At 41.6% G+C, this 12,272-nt stretch overlaps 1 protein-coding gene across 1 annotated transcript in view; it reads left to right on the plus strand.

Moving 5' to 3' along the window:
• The first annotated feature begins 5,749 nt into the window (after positions 1-5,749).
• The window catches only part of ACLY (ATP citrate lyase), a 58,249-nt gene continuing 51,726 nt past the window's right edge, over positions 5,750-12,272 (plus strand). The window contains exon 1 of the mRNA XM_066626847.1: positions 5,750-5,848. The gene's annotated coding sequence lies outside the window, so the exon portion shown is untranslated. The remainder of the gene's footprint in view (positions 5,849-12,272) is intronic.

Genomic DNA, 12,272 nt, shown 5'->3' on the forward strand with positions numbered 1-12,272 from the left:
TTAGAGTAATACATGCCTGCAAACATTAATCCACTTTGTTACGGTCTTAATGGAATGAATTTCCTGTTGGGATTAAATTGAAGATATTTTTGGTTTCTATTTTTGATAACTGATTTTTATTTTAATATTGGTGCCTCAAGGTTGTTTGAATTTCTCTCTTCCCCATCCAAGATTGTGCTCCCATCCAAGATTGTACAACACTGTTAGTTGTAATTAATTATGATGGCCTATTGCCAAAATAAAATTGTGATATTTAGTTAATAGTGATTGATAGATCTGTGATGCACAAAATAATAGGTGACCACGTTGGTTTATTAGAAGAAAAACTAACAATCCAAAGTGGAGTAATGTTTTCATTAGGATCAGTCAAAAAGTATAAAACAGTATGCTTGTGAGTCATATGGAATTCAATTAACCTAAAAGATAAGCAAAATGTTGGTGTGTGTGTATGTGTGTATTGAACAGGCTGCAGCCTCAAAAACCTAAAAATGGAGTTCAGGAAAGTTAATGCAGAGTGAGCTCCATTCTGCAAGATGTGACATGGTTTCAGTACACACAAAAGACTCCTTAGATAACAGGAAATGCAAAATGGAGATACCACTTTATAAGAATATAAATTCTACCTAGTTTCCCTGTTTGGTGGTGGTTGTTTTCCTGTTCTCTGCTTTGGAAGGAGTCTGTAAGTTTTAAGGAAGTTCCAAAGACTGAAATGAGTTCAGATGTTATATTGTCAAAGCAGGAAATACATTTTCAGTGCTGCACAAGACTGAAAGTCAACTGAAGCTAAGTTGGGTGTTGGAGGGCAAACTCTGAAAGTGAGTCTCAGCACCTGGTAGTAAAACATTGTCCTCCTCAGTTCAAAAGTCCTCCTTGTGTCTCGCTAAGGGCACAATCCAAACCACCTTTCCAGCACTGACATAGCTGTGCCAATGTGGCATGTACTGCATCCTGCAGTGGGGAGGCAGTCAAGGCGGCCTCCTCAAGGTAAGGGCATGTTTGTTACCTTACCTTGGGTCTGCATCACGGCTAGGTCAGTGCTGGAAAATTGGTTAGGATTGCGCTCTAAGTGCCACATTCTTCAGCTGCCATCACATCTTGTGCAAGAAAATTTCATACATTCATTATATGTTGTGTGAAGATGCAATTCTCTTATTCAAGTATTTTTTTCTTCTTCTTGAGACCTTCCCAGAGGCATCTGACTGACCACTGCTGAAAATGGAATGTTGGACTAAAAAAAACCTTGATCTGATCCCACAAGGTGGTTCTTCATTAAACATATAGCCTCATGACACTTTGTGCAACCATTTTTTTTTCCAGGTGTGTTTGGAATTCTAACTCAATAGGGTTGCCATTATACCAGGAAAAAAAAAAATACTGGCCTGACTTGCTGTGTGCTTTTGACGACTTGTTACACAGGAATGAACAGGTGGAGTGTTTTTTCATTGCATGGAAATGATCAGCTGCTGATATCTAGTAGTCTATACCCAGCTGCTGTTAAAAGTAGAGGAGCAGGTATGGATTAAAACATTGGCAATCCTAACTTGGATAAAAAAGCTATGCCTTTTAAAATGAGTAATTGTAGCCTCTCATTGTAGCTTATCTTCTTCTTTTTAGCTAGTGATTGTATATACCTGGCTGAGTGGCAGTTGTAGTTAAATTCGGAAGAACACTGTGATCTGAAATAAGAGTGTGACTTTGTGTGTTGCCTGCTTTTTGAGGCATTTAACTTGTTCTGACCCCAAGCATTCATTTCCATTACTCTTCCATTGTATTTATGTGCAAACTGAAGCATTAACTCAGCAAGCTGTGTGTGTTTGCAGAACTGATGTCATCATTTCAACATAGAGCTCATGGTGAAAGGGGTGGTGAGGAAACACCCCTTTTTCCAAACAACAGTTCTCCCTTCTCCACTCCCCAAGTCTTTCCTAATCCTCGCCTCTTTTGGAAGGTCCAACATCCCGGCCATGCACTCCACAAGCATTCCCCATCCATGTTCCATCCATTCCCCTACATGCTCTTCCAGATCTTGCCTAAAGCATGAGCAACTGATTGCAGTCTGTTGAGCCACCATCAGGCCACCCTGGTGTGATTTCACTTCAGAGGAGTGTTCTAATTACTACGCCCTTGATTACACTCCCTTTCCCCAGGCTTGGATGAAGATTCAGTCTCCTCAACTCATGTTCTCCCCACCTACTTTCTCTTTTGCAATCTGTCTCTCCTGGTCTGGGGCTCAGCTGTTTGACAAGGGTGTAGCTAGTCAGACACATCTAGTGCTAAGCCAAAACAGAAACATGCATTTTGAGAAATACATTCTCCCCTTGAGCCATTACAAATCCAGCAGAGCTGGTACTATGCATAGCATATGACTAGTTGCTCCATCATGGGAAATTAGTTATTTCACACATTTTTATACTGACCTTCCTCCAAGGAGCTCAGGGTGGCACACCTGTGGACCATTTGTGGCACAGTGGTTGAAAACTGCTGATCTAATCCTAAATGTATTGGGTGTGGTTAGTGGTGAAGGAAAGGCATTTTGCACATGCTCAAAACGGATAACAGACGATTACAAAAAAAGTTATAGAACTCACTTAGTTGAGTTCTAGGCATACTCAGAAAAAAAGCCCCATTGTGTTAATTGTAGCTTATGCACAGGAAAGTGTGTACAGGTATACCTAATTATCCAGGGATTTTTCACCCCTGTTTTTATCTCAACACATGGGAAAGTCCCTTTAAATTAAAGGAAAAAAAGTTTAACAATAGCCTCCTTAATGCAAGAAAGGGCAGTTGAAAATCCATCAATCATTCTCTCTCCAGGCAGTTAGAACAGCTTCAGTCCAAGGCAAGTGACCCCTCCCTTCCCCCTGAGCATGTGAAAGAAAGATAATCAAGCCTTTCTAAGCGCCTGGAGAGAGACTGATTGATAGATTGTCTGCCTAATGACTGTCTTACATCACAAAGATCAGCAAGGCTATTTTTAAATCACCTAGCAAAGAGACATTGTTTTTAAAATGGATTTGCAAACATGTTATTTTTGCCATCCACAGGAGTTCTAGGAACAGAACCTTCCTGAATAAAGAGACTCAGAGCCCAATCCTGGGCCTGATGCGGCAGATTACTGCTGGCATGCACTGTCGCAAAAGTGCCATAAGGCATTTTATGAAGCGTACCGCCAGGCAAGCACTCTTGCTAGCCCAGTGCTGGATGGCACTGGGTAGTGCTGGGCAGGCGCCCAGCCTCCACCACTCAGTGGTCCCACGGTCCACCAAGTCACAGTAAGCCGGGGGGGGGGGGAGGCAGGAGGCAGGGAGAGGACGGGGAGGAGGCTTGTCAGGGGAGGGAGCAGGGAGGGAGGGAGGTGGGTACAGAGCTTCACCAGATCCAGAGCGTTTGTGTGGGGCTCAGAGCCCTAAACAAACGCTCTTCCTTCATCGCCAACCTTTGGTCAGTGGTGAATTGAGTAGCCCCATTGCAGGGCTACTTCCTTTATCTGGGAGAAGGGGATGAAAGTCCCCTTCTCCTCAGGTGCTGCCCATGGCTGCCGTGGGCCCACTGGATGTGGTGGCAGCCATTTTTGGTGATGCCGCAGCTGCGTGCCACAGGAGCACAGGATTGGGCTGCCCACCTGTATATAGGATTGCAGATATTGGCTTTGATCCTATACATACTAACCTGGGAGTAAGCCTATTAAACTTAATGGGAATTACTTCTGAGTATAGGCTGGCACTGTTTGTTTACTTAGTGTAGTCTCCAAGATTTATTCCAGATTCTTGTTATCTACACTGGAGGTGTAAGCAAAGATTAATGAGGATTTTGCCAAGGAGCAGATGGGTTTTCGCCCTAGCTAGTATACTGTTGACAACTGCTTTGTGATATATCACCTGGCTAGTAAAGATATAAAACAGTGGTTCCCAAACGTTTTTGACTGGTGGCTCTCTTGACCGACTGGGCCATTGGCCATGGCTCCCCATTAGGGCTACAATCATATAGTAGCCCTACAGTAGTAGTATAGGGTGTATATTAGTAGTACTATACTACTGTAGTAGTAGTACTATAGTAGTATAGGGTGGTGGGTTTTTCATGAAGATTCCATGGCTCCCCTGGTTGGTTTCCACAGCTTTCTGGGGAGCCATGGCTCACTTAGAACCACTGTATAAACAATAACCAAAAGTCATACACAACATGTGTAAATGTACAACCTAAATTATACATTTGAGGAAGGAAACAAAATATTTCCTAGTAGTATTGGTGTTTACAACACATTCAGACATATTCTTAATTTCACCAAGCGGGTCTGTACAGAAATACAGGGCAGGAGGTCTGGCTCAGTTGGTAGAGCTGCCGCCTTGTATGTCTGAAGATCTGAGGCTGCCAGTTCAAACAACAGGAAGTACCCGAGAACTGACAACACGCTGATATACTGATGAGCTGACCCTTGGTGGCAGAGAGGAGTTGGATATACTGATGAGCTGACCCTCGGTGGCAGAGAGAAGTTGCCGTCAAGTGGAGTGTGGGAGGCGAAGGGCCAGAGAGAGGCCAGACCGGGAAGGAATCCAGCTGGAACGAGGAGTTCTATGAAAGACTAGAACTATTCAATTGTAAAAATCCCTACGGGGGTTTAGAACAGCCTGTCTATGTAAACTGCCTTGAATTAAAGTCTGAGGAGAAATCTGATGACCAAAGAAAGGCGGTATATAAATACCTGTATAAATATAAATATAAATAAATAAATATAACCATAAACTATAGATAGAGGTGCTCCTGTCCAGTGAGTGAGGGCCCAATCCTATCCAATTTTCCAGTGCAGGTGCAGCCGTGCCATTGTGGTGGGGAGGCAATCACTAAGTCCTCTTCAAGGTATGGGAACATTTGTGGCACCCCAGCTGGAAAGCTGGATAGGATTGGGCCCTCAGAGCCTAATCCTAAGCATGTCTATTCAGAAGTAAATCCCATTATGTTCCATGGGGCTTACTCCCACATAAGGGCCCAATCCTATCCAATTTTCCAGCACCAGTGCAACCATAATGCAGCCCCAAGGTAAGGGAACAAATGTTCCCATACTTTAAGGGGGCCTCTGTGACTGCTGTCCCACCACAAGATGCAGTGTATGCCCCATTGGTACAGCTGCACCAGCACTGGAAAACTGGATAGGATTGGGCACTAAGTGTGGATAGGATTGCAAACTAAAATCCTTACTTAGGTTTACATCCTAAGTCTTACTGAACACAACAGACATACTTCTGAGTAGGGTAAATAACACTGTTTTCAAACACCTGTAAGTATAGAACTATATTTTAATATAGAAACAGTAAAAATATAATATTTAAAATATAATGAAAATATAACTATATTTTAATTAATTAACTTTATATTTTAATTAACCTATATTTTAATGAATTAAAAATTTACCATAAAATTTTAAAGATAACACAATTGGAATTAACCCATCACAATATTTTGAATTAACCTGAAATATGCCTCATCTTAACCCTTCCAGTCCAGCACCAGCCTATTCCTACCAATGTTAAACTGTGTACAGTGAAAGCAGGAGGACACGTGGTGGATTAAAGACAAAACTACGACTCCCACCAGGCTTTGCAGCGCAGCTCCACGCCCACAGACGCAGCCTTCTGCCCATGGGAAGCGAGCCAATGGGAGAAGTCAGGCAGTGCTCAGGCAAGCAGCACGTGAGGACGAGTCTAGCCTATGGCAGGGCTGGGAGTGTGTCTAGCCATATGAGAAGAGCCAGAGGAGGAGAGGGAAGAGAGGCAGAGAAGACTGGGACAAAGCAGCAGCCTCTGAAGTTGGGGAAGGCCTAGGGGAGGAGGGCAGAGGCACAGAGTACAGGAAGGTAAGGTTAGGTTAGGGTGGGAGAAGAAGTAACTTACTAACAACATTTCCTTCATTTATACCTCTACATTTTACTCCCTCCTCAAAGCAGGTGTGACTCAAGGAAGAAAATTGCATCTCCTGGACTGGGGGTGATGACTGGGCTTTAGAAGAGCAGTGCTGAAGAAGGAGCAAGGAGGAGGAGTTGCAAGCACCCCTTAGTTTACCCATTGTAGTTTACTCCTTGTCCATTTTAGGTTATAAGTGCCTTGGGGGATGGGTACCTGTTTTAAGTTGTGAAAACTCTGTGAAGCATTGTGTGTGGTGATGATGCTGTATAAGTGCTGTGCATAATTACTTTTCTTGCTTTGCATTTTTTTAGCTTCTAATGTGTGTTGGTGCAAGGCTATGTAAGACTGAAATCCTATGCATGCTTGCTTGGGAGTAAGCCTGACTGAACACAGTGGGACTTCTGAGTACACATGCATAGGACTGGGTCACAAGAGAGAGAGCGTGCATCATTCTTAACAGGGATTGAAAATGTATGTTTTCAGTCTTACAAGTCGGACTGTCTTACAAGTTGTCTGTGTCACTTCCCCCCCCCCCCAAATAGGGTATTAAGAAGAGAAAGTCTCAAGGTAGGGAGAAAAGAAGAAAGGGGTCATGGATAATTTGAGCTCCATCCACAATGCATGCAAGGGTTTAATTTGTTTTGGGGAAGAGTAGATCAAGATCAATTTTTATCCCTCTCATAAAAATGCTAAATCTTGTTGGTGGTGTCACCCTATAAAACTGATTCTTAGATTCCAGTGCATCTTTACACGCACCAGATAATGAAGACTTAAGTCCTTTGCATATTTACTTGGCAGTCAGCTCAATCAACTTCTGAATAAACATTCTTAAGATTGCACTGTACTGTACTTTGTGAAATTCCCAGTCACAATATGCGTTGATGGAGAAATCATGGAAGGGGGAAAATGTATAGGGATGACTTTCAGTGATTATAAGCTATAAGAGCAAAAATGGAACCTCCATTTGTATACACATTGTACTTCTGAATATCTCAAACTGGGGACAGACAACAGGGAAGGCTGTTTTCCTTGTGTCCAGCTTGTGAGCTTTCTGAAGGCGTCTGATTGGAAACTTTTGGTAACTTAGATGGTGCTTCTTATATCCTTATAGGGGGAATGTTTTGCTCCTGCTGAATTTTAGCATGCAATCCAAAAATTTCTCTGGGGAACTTAATGTGCTTGATATGAAAAGAGAGAATGAATCATCTCTGAACCCAGCTTTCTTGCTCTCTCATGCAGTCTTTTGCTTCTGCCATGAACTTTCTCCTGTCTCTAGGCAGGGCATGTGTTGTTCTCATGTTCCTTGCAGTGCCTGTGATGCTGTCCACATGAGCTCAGTATTGAAGGATAGTGGCAGTGATAGTGAGCTAGCAGTGGCCAGGCAGCTTTTATTGGGTTCTTCTTCAAAGGTTATTAAGAACTCTTTAATATGTTTTTTTCTGCTCACTGAAAGAACTCTTACTAGTTTTGCCTTTGAAAATAAATGAACTGTGCTGTGCTGAAGGGGCTTGGGAGTTCTTTTTAAAAGTTAACTGATAAAATACAATAACGTACAGCAAAAAACTAAATCATAAAACAGAATTAGCAAGCCGGAAACCACAATAAATACTTAATATTGGCAACCAAAGAATAAAAATGGTAAAACAATTGTAGAAGGCCTTCTACAATTTTTTTTCTCCCTTAAGTCTATATAATTTCTCTGTGGTTTTAACTTTGATCTTCCCTCGATATATATATATAATATATATCAGTGTCTTAAAAACAGAAAATTTTGCAGTGATGCTCAAAGGCTTTCTTCCCCCCTTCTGTGTGTGTAAAAATAAAAAATAAAAAAATAAAAGAGGGGAGGGTAATCCTTCATTTTCTTTATCTGATATCAGTGGATTGCAGCCCACAGCTTAGACATTGAAAATTCCAGAACCTCTGCTTCTCTATCTGAACTGGAGTTTTCACAGATTGCAGTTTCATGCATTCCTAACGGTGCAAATTTCTTTTTCTCCAACTGAGTGGCATTCTTTTCTTTTAATGTAGAGTGCTGCTCAACTTCATTCAAATAATTGGCTGGAGTTTTTTATCCTTGCTGGTTTCAGCTGAAGGTGAATTGCACCTATGGATTTCAGGCATGACCTGTGTTATGAAAGCTCGGGAATTAGACTAGTTGTGTGTACATTTTAAATAAATTACTGTAGTTGATAATTTAGATCAGCCAGTTTGTGTCATGGCTGGCATCAGTTGCGCCTCTGGCAGTGTATTTGAACACTGGTTGGAAATACCATCTCAGCTCCTTGCAGAGGAAACCCACTTACATTCTGAGTGCAGTTTCAAAGTGGGTGCTTCTGCAACCCAGTGCTTACCGCCGTTAGTGCAGTATATAGTGCTTCTTTAGTCACTGTGTCTCTTAATGCATTTCTCCTGATGTCCAGAGGAGAGTTTAGGTTAGGGAAGTGGGTGGCAGAGGAGTGGAAAGATTTCAATTGTCTTTTCTTTGCGCAGAAAAGGAGCTGATGCAGATTGATAGCAACTTGGTGGTATGACGTTGAAGTTTGCACCATGTGCCCATATATCTGTAATCCCACATTAGCACTATTTACTATTATCACCAGGGCTTTCTAAGTTCTGAGTGTGTTGCTTGTTTTCTTTGCACTTCTCCTTTGCTTGACGTTCATTAGGTATAAACAAGAAAGGGCAGGGTACAAATGGAGGTGTTCTTCTCAGTACATCATCAGCTAAGCTGTTAACTATAGGCTTAGCCTTATTGTGCTGCTGGTTTGTATGTATGAATGTGGGATTCTGTGGTGGACTTGATGTGACCCAGGCATCTTCGCAATGCAATATAAGAGTTTTTTTTACTTTAGTGGGGAGGGATGATATTGAGTGAGGCTAGTAGAGGACTGAACAGATTTAAAATATTTATATTTTTAAAGCATTAACCTAACTGTAACCTGAATCTTATGAGATTGACTTAGAATTTTATTGTGTTATGTCCCAAGACTTTGGGATGAAGCTGGTTATACAAACAAATTAAAAGAGAACCAAACCTCTCTTATCTTCAACTGTATCATCTTATATTGCAATGAGCCCAGACATGTAGAATTGGTAATATTTTTCTGACCAGCCAGCTATCTTGAAGATTTTGCAAGCAGAACCTTGCAACTTCTTTAAAAATGCTGGTTGATCTAATATAAGAACTTGAGCAAAGTGACGATTAATTTAGAGCAGTGGTTTTGGAGCTGTATTCTTAGGAACTCTGCATTCTATGATGCAGGACTGCTATTTAATATGGCGCTCTACCCTATACATGCTGCACAGAATAAGGTAAGGAAATATATGTGGGAAAGCTCTCAAGGCCACTTTGTCGTTAAAATTACAACAAATTAAATCTTCATTTCCTTCTGCAGCTTCATTTTGCTTCTGTTGAAGTTTCATCATCATTGTTGTCTGCTCATGTAGTTTCTCACTGTGGACCCAATTTTTGACACCACCCAGTTACTAAAGACAGGAATTCAACCAAAAGTTTGCTTGTGCTGAAAAGGGTGGTTTTGTAATTTCTTGACTGCTAAGTCAAGCCTGTGGTTTCTGCATGTCTTTATTTGACAAGGATGGTACTTGTATCTTTCCAGCTGTTCACTCCATCAGTAAAGTACTTTGTTTCTGTACCATTCCTGTTGCCAACTACTAGCCCCAATGGAAGCTTCCCTTCTGAGGTTTATAAGAGTCTCCTGATTCTGAATGCAGGAGTCTTTCCCAGCCCTGTTACCAGTAATCCTTTTAAATGGTGGTTTCAGGAGTGGATTGAACCTAGGGCCACCCTATAGTATGCACTCAGCTACCACTGAGCTATGGATTTTCCTGAAATTTTCAACTAGACTGTTCTAACCTGGATTCTGCAATGGTAACCAAGAGTTACCGTACCTGTTACAAGTAACATTAAAGCATCACTGAACCAACTCAACTAGAGGTTGGACAATATAAAAAAGAACAGACAGAACATTAAATTATTTTAAATAATGTTTGGGACTTATAGCTCCCCCCCCCCCATGACTTAGCTTTTGGTTAAGATGTGTGTATCTTTAGTTAGAAATGGTAGATGTGAATGCATCTATTTAATTGGCTTCAAACTGTTGCCAGCGGCTAGACCAGCTATTTTTTTCAATCTTTTTCATCTCGTAACACATTGACAAGGCACTAAAATTTTCAGGGCACACCATTAGTTTTTTGACAGTTACAAGGCACATAGCATTGCTGGTGAAGGGCTCACATCCCTCAGTGGCCCTACCAATAAATGACCTTCCCCCAAACTCTTGTGGCACACCATTTGAAAATCACCAAGCTTTACAGAGAAAGTCCTTGATGTGCCCATGAACCATCATTATAGGATATATCTAGGCTACAAATTACATAAAGCCTCTTCCCTTAAAATATAGTAGGACTCAGTATGTTCTTTAGGAAAACAGAACGTTACATCCCTTGCTTTTGAGAATGAGATTAATTCAGCTTCTGTACTGGGCAGTGTTTAATACAGCAGTGCTTTTGCAAGGCAGAAACCTGTTCCTGCTATTTGTACAGGAGAGGGGAGGATGTGACGGGGAAGCTTGGGTTGTTGACGTAGGTTTGCCTTAGCTATGCTGGCCTCTGGTTTGTTTGCTGAAGGCAGCTAGCCAGCTGTTGCACCTTTTCATGGATTTGAAACCCTGTTGTGAACAGCAGCTGTTCAGCCTGAGATCAGACAGGCGGAACAAGGATATGTAGACCTTCCTGCACACTGGTAGCTATTTGAAGGTTTTGAATATTAACTGAACATGTGGCATTTTGTGTGTGTGTGCTTTGATTATTAAAAAAAACAACCCAAAACTTCTTTTATGATTGGCCTCAATAGGGAGGTTTTCTGAGACTGATGATGCATATCCAATTTGCAGCCTCAGGATGACAGTAGTTCACCACAGGCCATCCTCATTTAACCCATGAGGGTATAATGGATTTCATTCTCGACATCTAAAATTATTCTCTCTTGCATTTTTGTAAGTCTGCCTGTTATTCTTTTACCCCATTCAGTGCAACTAAACCCAAGGTATTTGTGTATGACTTACTCTATAGGAATTGTTGAGGGTGGTTGTATCTTTTCTGTTAGAATTCTTAGGATATTTTCATGTGTGCTTTAATTAAAAAAATTTTTTAAATTCTTTTTGATGAGTGCCCACAGGGAGGCTAACCAGGAGTAATGGTGCATACTACACCTGCAATTCTGTGCATGACCTCGGTGGGAACTGACTTCTCAGTAAGCATGCATAGGATTGCGCTCTGATTACACAGGCCAAAACACATTTTGCTTCCTTAAATGGTACACCAATTCCTGGGTATATTTGGGGTGCCGATTCCAAAAATGGCATCCGTTTTGCCCTATCACGTCTAGTTTTGGAGATATCGTATAGCCTTATTAGTGAATGGTTCAAGCAGCTTCCTCATGAGGAAGCCATGGTGTAGCCTTCCTCATGAGGAAGCTGCTTGAACCATTCACTAATAAGGCTATACGATATCTCCAAAACTAGACGTGATAGGGCAAAACGGATGCCATTTTTGGAATCGGCACCCCAAATTAATATCAAACCACCATAAAGTTTGGGAAAAACTTTTCTGACCCTCAATTTTGTAGGCCTGTGTTATGAACATGTTGGATATAGGCAACAAAGACTATGCCACGTGCAGAAAAATTAGACTTCTTTGCCTCAGTCAAGCAGATGCAGTTAGCCATTTTGTGTGTAACTTGTGTTTGTCTCTGTAAAAGTGCCTGATGCACATTTTTTTAGATGCTATACAAGTAAATACAATATACAAGCAAAGATAACAAAGTGTGCAGACACTGTAAATCTTGGAAATAAGAGGCAGGACTTTGTAGGCTTTAGTGGTCCAAGGTCAAAACTTAATTTGTCCTGCACCAGCTTTGAGAAGGGGTTTAGGTTGGAGATAGGTTTAAAACTCACCTTCTTACCTAGTTCTCCTGGGTCAAATTCTGCAGAATTCTTATGAGGGATTTTCAGTCATAATTCTGGGTGGTCCCTGTGCAGTGGACCAAAGTTATTCGGCACACTCTAGCAATAAAGGGAGCAGCAGCTGGTGATTATATTTCTTTGTATAAATAGTTTGAGCTCTTCAGGTCCTTGGAACAGTTCTGATTGCCTTTCTTTCTGTCACACTCCTCTGCCCCCTCTGTTGGTTTCAAGCATAACTTGACAACAGCATCTGGAAGATTGATGTGACCTCCATGCATAGAAGACAAGAGCCAGGTCTCTTGTGGCATTTTGGGAAGAACAAGTCCTTTGCAAGTTTTTCATGACAGCCCCTGAAGCCCAGACGTATGACCCTTCAGCACAGTGAGGA

The sequence above is a fragment of the Tiliqua scincoides genome, chromosome 5 (assembly GCF_035046505.1).
Source record: "Tiliqua scincoides isolate rTilSci1 chromosome 5, rTilSci1.hap2, whole genome shotgun sequence".
NCBI lineage: Eukaryota > Metazoa > Chordata > Lepidosauria > Squamata > Scincidae > Tiliqua > Tiliqua scincoides.